Below are 11400 nucleotides of genomic sequence, written 5' to 3'. Positions count from 1 at the left end.
GGGGGGGGGCAGATGAGTGCCAATCAGAGCAGCTCGTACTGCCGCAGGTGCATACGCTGGATGATGTCACGACAGTCGTTGAAGACGCGGCGGATGTTTCTGTGTCGATGGCGCAGGTGAAGTGAGGATAGCAGTAATGTTTCCCATCAGTGCTCGACTGGCTGATCCTCTGAGGGCAGAGGGTCAGACAGATGACATCACTATGACATCAGATGACTTCACAGGAAACTACCATCATCATCACCAGTGCATTTTTACCAGAAACTCGTCTCTAATGAAGAACTTGGCTCTGGACACTCTTGGTCTTCATCAGCATCTGGAACAGCTGGACAGACGAGTGATGTCAGGAAGCGTATTATATACGTATGTGTGTACTTCCACATGTGTGTATACAGTGTAAATGTACCCTCAGCAGGTACTTGGTAGTTGCTGTATTCGGGGAAATAATCCTCCAGTTTGGATTTTCCAGCCAGAATCTTGTCAGCGCACATCCTGTTTGTTCAGGAACAAGATCACTGAGATGGTCTTCAGAAACCTGCAGCCAACCGCAGGGCAGAGGGGGTTAAGAGCAGCCAACCGCAGAGCAGGGGGGTTAAGAGCAGCCAACCGCAGAGCAGGGGGGGTTAAGAGCAGCCAACCGCAGGGCAGGGGGGTTAAGAGCAGCCAACTGCAGGGCAGGGGGGTTAAGAGCAGCCAACCGCAGAGCAGGGGGGGTTAAGAGCAGCCAACCGCAGAGCAGGGGGGTTAAGAGCAGCCAACCGCAGGGCAGGGGGGTTAAGAGCAGCCAACCGCAGGGCAGGGGGGTTAAGAGCAGCCAACCGCAGAGCAGGGGGGTTAAGAGCAGCCAAACGCAGAGCAGGGGGGTTAAGAGCAGCCAACCGCAGGGCAGAGGGGGCTAAGAGCAGCCAACCGCAGAGCAGGGGGGGTTAAGAGCAGCCAACCGCAGAGCAGGGTGGTTAAGAGCAGCCAACCGCAGGGCAGAGGGGTTAAGAGCAGCCAACCGCAGAGCAGGGGGGGTTAAGAGCAGCCAACCGCAGAGCAGGGGGGTTAAGAGCAGCCAACCGCAGAGCAGAGGGGGCTAAGAGCAGCCAACCGCAGAGCAGGGGGGTTCAGAGCAGCCAACCGCAGAGCAGGGTGGTTAAGAGTAGCCAACCGCAGGGCAGAGGGGCTAAGAGCAGCCAACCGCAGAGCGGGGGGGTTAAGAGCAGCCAACCGCAGAGCAGGGGGGGGTTAACTGCGAACCTGTTGGTCCAGATGGATCTGAAGAGGTCCAGAGATTCTCGCCGATTGGTGGAGTTGTCCTCTCTGATCACCATGTTGTAGCTGCTGGCCGCCACGAAGATGATGGCGGTCACATCTGGACAACACACAGCGTCAGTTCAACAGGAAGTGCACTCAGTTCTCAGGGTTCTTTAGTAGATCAGTGTTTCTCACCATTGAAGCACTGGATCCACTTCCTCCTTTCGTCTCGCTGTCCTCCGACATCAAACATGCTGATGGACACAGTGTTAATCAGGTCAGTTGGTCAGGCGTTGCATAAAGACAGTCAGTTGGTCAGGCGTTGCATAAAGACAGTCAGAGGTCAGTTGTTCAGGCGTTGAATAAGACGGTCAGAGGTCAGGCGTTGCATAAAGACAGTGAGAGGTCAGTTGGTCAGGCGTTGCATAAAGACGGTCAGAGGTCAGTTGGTCAGGCGTTGCATAAAGACAGTCAGTTGGTCAGGCGTTGCATAAAGACAGTCAGTTGGTCAGGCGTTGCATAAAGACAGTCAGTTGTCAGTTGTTCAGGCGTTGCATAAAGACGTCAGAGGTCAGTTGTTCAGGCGTTGAATAGACGGTCAGAGGTCAGGCGTTGCATAAAGACAGTCAGAGGTCAGGCGTTGCATAAAGACAGTCAGAGGTCAGTTGGTCAGGCGTTGCATAAAGACAGTCAGAGGTCAGTTGGTCAGGCGTTGCATAAGACGGTCAGAGGTCAGGCGTTGCATAAAGACAGTCAGAGGTCAGTTGGTCAGGCGTTGCATAAAGACAGTCAGAGGCCAGTTGGTCAGGCGTTGCATAAAGACAGTCAGAGGTCAGTTGGTCAGGCGTTGCATAAAGACGGTCAGAGGTCAGGCGTTGCATAAAGACAGTCAGAGGTCAGTTGGTCAGGCGTTGCATAAAGACGGTCAGAGGTCAGGCGTTGCATAAAGACAGTCAGAGGTCAGTTGGTCAGGCGTTGCATAAAGACGGTCAGAGGTCAGGCGTTGCATAAAGACAGTCAGAGGTCAGTTGGTCAGGCGTTGCATAAAGACAGTCAGAGGTCAGTTGGTCAGGCGTTGCATAAAGACGGTCAGAGGTCAGGCGTTGCATAAAGACAGTCAGAGGTCAGTTGGTCAGGCGTTGCATAAAGACGGTCAGAGGTCAGTTGGTCAGGCGTTGCATAAAGACAGTCAGAGGTCAGTTGTTCAGGCGTTGAATAAGACGGTCAGAGGTCAGGCGTTGCATAAAGACAGTCAGAGGTCAGTTGGTCAGGTGTTGCATAAAGACAGTGAAAGGTCAGTTGGTCAGGCGTTGCATAAAGACGGTCAGAGGTCAGTTGGTCAGGCGTTGCATAAAGACAGTCAGAGGTCAGTTGGTCAGGCGTTGCATAAAGACAGTGAGAGGTCAGTTGGTCAGGCGTTGCATAAAGACGGTCAGAGGTCAGGCGTTGCATAAAGACAGTGAGAGGTCAGTTGGTCAGGCGTTGCATAAAGACAGTCAGAGGTCAGTTGGTCAGGCGTTGCATAAAGACGGTCAGAGGTCAGTTGGTCAGGCGTTGCATAAAGACGGTCAGAGGTCAGTTGGTCAGGCGTTGCATAAAGACAGTGAGAGGTCAGTTGGTCAGGCGTTGCATAAAGACAGTGAGAGGTCAGTTGGTCAGGCGTTGCATAAAGACAGTCAGAGGTCAGTTGGTCAGGCGTTGCATAAAGACAGTGAGAGGTCAGTTGGTCAGGCGTTGCATAAAGACAGTCAGAGGTCAGTTGGTCAGGCGTTGCATAAAGACAGTGAGAGGTCAGTTGGTCAGGCGTTGCATAAAGACAGTCAGAGGTCAGTTGGTCAGGCGTTGCATAAAGACAGTGAGAGGTCAGTTGGTCAGGCGTTGCATAAAGACAGTCAGAGGTCAGTTGGTCAGGCGTTGCATAAAGACGGTCAGAGGTCAGTTGGTCAGGCGTTGCATAAAGACAGTCAGAGGTCAGTTGGTCAGGCGTTGCATAAAGACAGTGAGAGGTCAGTTGGTCAGGCGTTGCATAAAGACGGTCAGAGGTCAGGCGTTGCATAAAGACAGTCAGAGGTCAGTTGTTCAGGCGTTGCATAAAGACAGTCAGAGGTCAGTTGGTCAGGCGTTGCATAAAGACAGTCAGAGGTCAGGCGTTGCATAAAGACAGTCAGTTGTCAGTTGTTCAGGCGTTGCATAAAGACAGTCAGAGGTCAGTTGTTCAGGCGTTGCATAAAGACAGTCAGAGGCCAGTTGTTCAGGCGTTGAATAAGACAGTCAGAGGTCAGGCGTTGCATAAAGACAGTCAGAGGTCAGGCGTTGCATAAAGACAGTCAGAGGTCAGTTGGTCAGGCGTTGCATAAAGACAGTCAGAGGTCAGTTGGTCAGGCGTTGCATAAAGACGGTCAGAGGTCAGTTGGTCAGGCGTTGCATAAAGACGGTCAGAGGTCAGTTGGTCAGGCGTTGCATAAAGACGGTCAGAGGTCAGTTGGTCAGGCGTTGCATAAAGACAGTCAGAGGTCAGGCGTTGCATAAAGACAGTGAGAAGTCAGTTGGTCAGGCGTTGCATAAAGACAGTGAGAAGTCAGTTGGTCAGGCGTTGCATAAAGACGGTCAGAGGTCAGTTGGTCAGGCGTTGCATAAAGACAGTCAGAGGTCAGGCGTTGCATAAAGACAGTCAGAGGTCAGTTGGTCAGGCGTTGCATAAAGACAGTGAGAGGTCAGTTGGTCAGGCGTTGCATAAAGACGGTCAGAGGTCAGTTGGTCAGGCGTTGCATAAAGACAGTCAGAGGTCAGTTGGTCAGGCGTTGCATAAAGACGGTCAGGCGTTGCATAAAGACAGTGAGAGGTCAGTTGGTCAGGCGTTGCATAAAGACGGTCAGAGGTCAGTTGGTCAGGCGTTGCATAAAGACGGTCAGGCGTTGCATAAAGACAGTGAGAGGTCAGTTGGTCAGCGTTGCATAAAGACGGTCAGAGGTCAGTTGGTCAGGCGTTGCATAAAGACAGTCAGAGGTCAGTTGGTCAGGCGTTGCATAAAGACGGTCAGAGGTCAGTTGGTCAGGCGTTGCATAAAGACGGTCAGGCGTTGCATAAAGACAGTGAGAGGTCAGTTGGTCAGGCGTTGCATAAAGACGGTCAGAGGTCAGTTGGTCAGGCGTTGCATAAAGACGGTCAGAGGTCAGTTGGTCAGGCGTTGCATAAAGACAGGTTCATACTGTAAAGAGAAATCCAACTAAAGAAATGAAGCATTAGTTAAGACAAAATTTACAACTGCTAGTTCTCCAACTACAGTTCCCATAATGCTTTGGGGGGATGTAGAAAGTACAATGTTGCCATGGAGACAGCTTTGATTTTATTTCCACTAAGCTGATTTGAGGACACTGACTTTGACCTAAAGGTGGAGGAGACAGGTGATTGGTGCAGATGGACAGGGGGGGCGGGGCTAAGCACACTCACTGGAAGTTGACTTTGTCCACCTGAAACCGGGTTTCAATAATCCCTGAAGTCAGAACCCTGCAGCGCAGCAAATCCTGCAGAAGAAGAAGAAGGCGTTAGTAACGGCTCCAGTCAGGCTGAATGCTGGAGGCTGATTGGCCGGTTTGTTACCTGGTCACTAGGTGTATAGTCTGTCCTCCTGACGGCGTCCAACCTGTCCAGGAAGCTGTAACACACACAGACATGTTTAGGTGATGTGGAAGCACTGCATCACCTGCGCCTCCTCCACCCTGAGCTGTGATAGGGCCGTCAGGGTTAGTGGAGCGTTTTGATTGGTCCGTTGGGACTTAAAATGTCAGTTGCTCTGAGATGAAGTGGAAGACGGTGTGTGTTTGTGTGTGTCTCTTACTACTTAGCGCAGTCGATCAGCTGATATTCGTTGGAGCGTTCGAAACACGCCTTCACACCGTTGTCCTCCCATAGCCTCTGAGCGTGCTCAAAGAAGTCCTGAGAGACAGACAGTTTAAACAGGAAGTCTCAGTGAGATCATGGCATGTACTTCACATCAGATCGTCTACGAAGCACGATCCAAACACCGCACCACATCTAAACCCGAACCGGCGGCCCAAGACCCGATCCACGGGGAGACACCCGTCAGGCGTACCTTCATCACCTCACACAGGCGAATAACCCTGGTTACCATGACGCCTGTCAGAGGGGGGGATACATCAGGCAGCGGGTGAGCGTCGGCTCTGTTGAAAACAAGGCAGCCGCCTCGCCGCCTCCTCGCCGGCGTAACAGACAAGAGCCTCTGAAGGCATCTCTGTGAACACTGGTTTGGAACCACCGTACAGGGCAGCACTATGACAGCGTGTGACATCAGCACGCCAGCTTGCTTCCTGGCGGTCAGTAACGAGCGTCGAGTCAGCGTGAATGCTGCCTCTGACACGGACAGTTGCGGGGGCAGTTTGAGGGATCTTATGAGACAGGAAGTGATCGCTGGATCCATGTAGAACAGCAGTCTGACCCGTTTCCAGCAGCCACTGTGTGCTCAGAGCTGGTCTGTCAGCGTGAGGATCAGGACCAAACTGTGATGGCTAGAGGACTGGGTCAGAACATCTCCAGACTGGTCTGCAGGGGTCAGTACCCGTCAGAAGTGAGCCAAGGAAGGAAAAGCTGTGAGCTGGCGACAGGGTCGTGGAGGGTCAAGGATCAGTGATGCACATGGGGAGCGAAGACTGGCCCGCGTGGTCTGATCCGGCAAACTGCGGCAGAAGGTGGTGCTGGTTCTGATAGTTGGTTGGTTCTGTTTGTTTAAAGCAGAGCAGAGCTGCCAGGTGTGCAGATCATGCTACCAAAAAGGTAAAAAATGCAGAATTGTGAGGTTTGTGAACAGCACAAACCACCGTCACGTCACTACTCCTGCGTGCTCGTCTGCTGTGGGGAAACACTGTGCTGCCATGTTTACATCATGAACCAGGATGTTGCCGATTCAGTCCAGCCACAGACCCTGGTCTTCTAGGACCAGAGCTGTGAGGAAGGAGGTAGGTCCAGAACTGTGACACTTTGGCTTTGTGATGAAGTGCTGTAGTCGGAGCAGGAGCAGCAGGCAGACGGACAGCCAGCGGTTTACCGAGTGACGTTATACCGTGCGTCAGATCCATTAAAGGTTCCATAATATTTCACCATCTGAACACAGATGTAAGGTGTGAATGTGAGGTAATGACCTACAGTCGACGCTCAGCGTGTGATTGGACAGCAGTCGACCAATCAGCAGCGGCGGCGTTCAGAGGCGACACAGGAAGTCTCTTGTTTTGTCTGCGTGTCATTAGAGAGCGGAGACGTTCAGCTAATGAGGCCTCAGGTGAGACTGTGTCAGGCGTGGTGTCGGTCCCACGCCGCCTCCTTACATCATGTCATTATCATCATTAACACAAACAAGCTCTCCGCCAGCTCTCCTGGTGCTCCCCGCTGTTTTCACGGGGAACGCTCTGCACCACTGTCGCCGCCTCACAATGTTCTGACCTGAGCGCCAGACTGCAGAGGCCGCCATCATCATCATCATCCACTCCAGTACCTCGGGGAAGGAACCGCGGAGCCGCTCTACCTCCTGATTCTGCTACACAAGGATTTAATGATGCATGAATAATATACTAGAGGTAAACTACATCGGATATTTTATAAGTTATAACCAATATATTAAATATAATGACCATATACATGTTATACTAACAGTATACATTATACTTTTTATTTAATGTAGTGATATTATAGTAACACGCTCATTTCTGCTAGTTCCTCCTCAGGTTGGATAAAGTCTCCGATGTGGATTCAGATCCAGGATGTGCCAACATGTGCTGCCACACGCGTTCTGTTTGCCTGAAGTTATAAAAGTGGATCAGTAATCTAGTCCTGTGCATCTGTCCCTGGCTCAAAACTACAACCCACAAGCCACAATGCACCAATCACAGCAGAGTTTTAAAACGCTGTTTACAAGGTGGCAAAATCTGTATTTCTGCACTGGTGGCGCCAAAAAATTATTCTTCTTTCTTCTTGTTTAACTTGGTTTGAGTTGAGAAACACACATTTCAAAATGTCAGAAATAAAAATAATCCAGCAGGTAGACCCATGGAACCACGATAATCGCAGTATATGACCTCGACCTGTGTGGAATAATAAAGTCACACCTTCTGTTGTTCAGCTGTGAGCCAAAAGCTAGAACGGAGAACGAGGCGCTCTTTCCACAGCCGGAAGCATCGCCGTTATTGTGTCACAGTCTGATGCAAAGAACGTTGATGTCCGTTGTAAACTCGAACGACCAGCAAAAAGATTTTATTCGCAAACATTTCTCCACCTGATTTATTGAAGGATCTACTGAAGCAGCACAGCAACATGGAACTTAGAGAAACTCCGGCAGCTGCTGCCCGTGATGCTGGGATTCGTCGGGAGACATCGTAACAAATACAGCTCTTATAAATACATGTGCAGAAAAACAGTAGTCCCCACACAAACTCAGGATTTACTTGCTGCTCTGTACATTTTGTTGTTGTATGTACTTTCACTCAAGTCCAATTTCAAATGCAGGACTTTTACTTCTAACAGCATTTCTACCCTGTGGCATCAGAACTTTTACTTCTTCCAACACTGGCTGCTGGTGGTGAGCTCGTTTTCAAAGTTCAAACTAACGACCGACCTGTTCAGAGGTTTCACTGACTAACTCGTCGGCCGCTCTGAAAGTCAACACCAGGATTTAACTGAGATGAATTACAGTGAAATGAACTGCATGCAGCAGAGGACTGTGGGATCTAGCTGTTAACAGGTCAGTTGAAGAGACGTTTATTAAAACTGGACTGAATTTAGTGAAAAGGTTGTGATGACATGTTTTTATTTAATAAAGGAAGTCTGAACAGGATCCCAGGTTTAGGACTCTAACGGTTTGACTGACACCTCACCTGTGCGCGTGTGCGTGCGTTACCTCTGTGTACTCAAAGTCCGACAGCGGCGCGATGCTCTTGATGTAGTCCACTCTGAACTGGTTGTCAGGGTTACCCAGAGGCACGGGCGGAGTCAACATACTCATGGCTGACACAATGGTCTGAAACACACACACACACACACACACACACACTCTCTGATTGGCTGCTGTGGCTGTCAATCATCATGCTCTGCAGTAAATCAGTAACAGGTGTTGTAATTGAAGGTGAATCCTGCTGTCTGATGGTCTGGACGATCCATCAGAATCACATGGTATGTGTTCAAGGACATGCACAGAATGAGTGTCAACGAACAGCTCAATAGGTGTAAACTGCTGCGTACAGATACACAAACAGTATACAACAATATTTGTAGACAGTGCTGACATAATATCTGTACATGAGGTAAGTAACAGTTTATTTCTACGTATGATATCAGAACTCAACCTGTTTACACTCGATACCTAACTTAACCAGTTTCAGGTGCTTCAACTAATCACTAGTCATGTGACCTACCACTATGGCATCCTTCACGTTCTTCCTGATGTCTTGCATCTTCAGCTGCTTCTCTCTGGAAAACAAATACTTTATTAAATACACAAGCATCCTAGATTCAACCACAACTGCAGCCTTACGCCCATCGATAATCAAGGAGCATATCCACAGTGGAGCAGCTGAACGTCAAATATTTAACCTCTGACACTTTGGATTTAAAAAATATTTGACATTAGACTATGAGACTTTACACAGCAGGAAGTAGAGCCACACTGGCGCAGAGGGGGAGATTTCAAACAAAAGTAGATCAAGTCAGTGTGTATTTTATTGTGAAGGGTTCAAAATCTTACTCACTCAGCGTTGAAACCGTCCACATGGAGAATCCTCATCTGCTTCACAATCGTGCTTTTACCAGATTCTCCTGCACCTGGAGACAGACAGGGGAGACAGATGAGACAAACAAACAGGCTGACGAGACAGACAGGCGAGACAGACGGACAGACTCACCCAGCAGTAACAGTCTGTGTGTTGCTTTATAAGCCTGTCTCTCCTTCTGCAGCTGTCTCTCGATCTTCTTGTTGGCTTCTCTCTTCGCTTTATCCTCCAGTCGTTCTTCCTCCGTCTTCCCTCCCAGACAGCCCATCTCAACTGGAACCACAGAAACCACAGATCAACCCCCACAAACCAGTGATCCACATGCAGACACCAGCGACCAACCCGAGGCTCTGGAACAGCCTGCCCGAGTAAATCAGGTCGGCTGAGTCAGTGAACTCTTAAGTCCCTTCTTAAAACATACTTTTATAGGAGAGCCTTTCCTGATCTTATTTGACTTTATTTTATCCCTTTTATTTTATTCTATTTTACTAATTTTATATTTATCTTAAACGTGTATTTTAGTCTTTTCAATGTTTTCTTGCTTTTATCATGTATTGTTTGTGTTATTGTCTTTTGGGTATTATTGTCTTTACACTTGTTAAAGCACTTTGTAACTTGTTTTTAAAAAGTGCTCTACAAGATTGTTATTACCACCAGCGACCAATCCCGAGCGACAAAACCGCAGACGACACCAGCGACCAACCACCAGTGTCCAACCCCCAGACGACACCAGCGACCCACCACCAGCAACCAGCCACCAGCATCCAACCCCCAGACACCACCAGCGACCAACCCGCAGACACCAACCCCCAGAAACCAGCGACCAACCACCAGCGACCAACCCCCAGACACCAGCGACCAACCCCAGACGACACCAGCGACCCACCACCAGACGACACCAGCGACCCACCACCAGCAACCTGACACCAGCGACCAACCCCCAGACACCAGCGACCCACCACCAGCAACCTGACACCAGCGACCAACCCCAGACACCAGCGACCAACCCCCAGACACCAGCGACCAACCCCCAGACACCAGCGACCAACCCCCAGACGACACCAGCGACCAACCCCCAGACGACACCAGCGACCCACCACCAGCAACCTGACACCAGCGACCCACCACCAGCAACCTGACACCAGCGACCCACCACCAGCAACCAGACACAGCGACCAACCCCCAGACACCACCAGACACCAACCCGCAGACACCACCAGCGACCAACCCCCAGACACCAACCCGCACCAGCACCAACCCCAGACACCAGCGACCAACCCCAGACCACCAGCGACCAACCCGCAGACACCAACCCGCAGACACCACCAGCGACCAACCCCCAGACGACACCAGCGACCAACCCGCAGACACCAACCCGCAGACACCACCAGCGACCAACCCCCAGACGACACCAGCGACCAACCACCAGCGACCAACCCGCAGACACCAGCGACCAACCCCCAGACGACACCAGCGACCAACCCCCAGACGACACCAGCGACCAACCACCAGCGACCAACCCGCAGACACCACCAGACACCAATCCCCAGACACCACCATGGACCAACCCGCACACACCAACCCCCAGACACCACCATGGACCAACCCGCAGACACCGACCCCCAGACACCACCAGCGACCAACCCGCACACACCGACCCCCAGACACCACCAGCGACCAACCCGCACACACCGACCCCCAGACACCAGCGACCAACCCCCAGACGACACCAGCAACCCACCACCAGCGTCCAACCTATAGTTCACCTAATAAACACACTTCAAACTCAAGCTTGACGTTAGCAATAATCTTTGAAACTTATTAAAATTAATCACTGAAAAAGGAAATTACACCACATACATTTACATGTCTAAACATTTCCAGTCGTTATCTTTAGATTTTGACTTGTACGTTGTAATTACTTGATTTGAATCATGAATTTATTAATTCATCTGTAGTGTTTCAGAAAAAGAAACCATAGACATGAAGGAAAGAAGAAAAGTCCTCAGAGGAGCAGAACAGGAGCCAGTTTAAGGTTTTAGGAATGAAAGAGGAGATTCAAGCTCAGAACAAACGGTCCTGAATCTGATCAGAGAAAAGATTCAAAACAGAAAACCCAATGTCCAACGTGTTACTGATGATACCTGGCTAGTATCGTTTCATCATCGCAGTACTTCTACTTTGATGTGAATCTTCTTCCAGCGCTCCTGAAACCAAGGAACCACTTTCTCAGAACCTAACCAGCCGGTCCCAGGGCTGTCCTGGTTGGACCCACCTGTAGCTGATGGAGATCACTGAGCCGTCGTGTCTCAGCAGGTCCAGATCAGATCGTCTTTCTGTCTGTCCATGAAAGTCCAGGTGAAGAAAAAGAACAGCTCCTCAACCAATC

The 11400-nt window shown here is 50.4% G+C and overlaps 1 pseudogene; it reads right to left on the bottom strand.

Moving 5' to 3' along the window:
• Nucleotides 1-11: 11 nt before the first annotated feature.
• LOC119897536 lies at nt 12-11400 on the bottom strand (annotated as a pseudogene).

Source organism: Micropterus salmoides, unplaced genomic scaffold, assembly GCF_014851395.1.
Source record: "Micropterus salmoides isolate LMB-PRFRI ecotype aquatic unplaced genomic scaffold, ASM1485139v1 Ms_hic_scaffold_1, whole genome shotgun sequence".
Lineage (NCBI taxonomy): Eukaryota > Metazoa > Chordata > Actinopteri > Centrarchiformes > Centrarchidae > Micropterus > Micropterus salmoides.
Note: the sequence above shows the minus strand (reverse complement) of the source record. Positions and strands in the feature narration are given on the sequence as shown.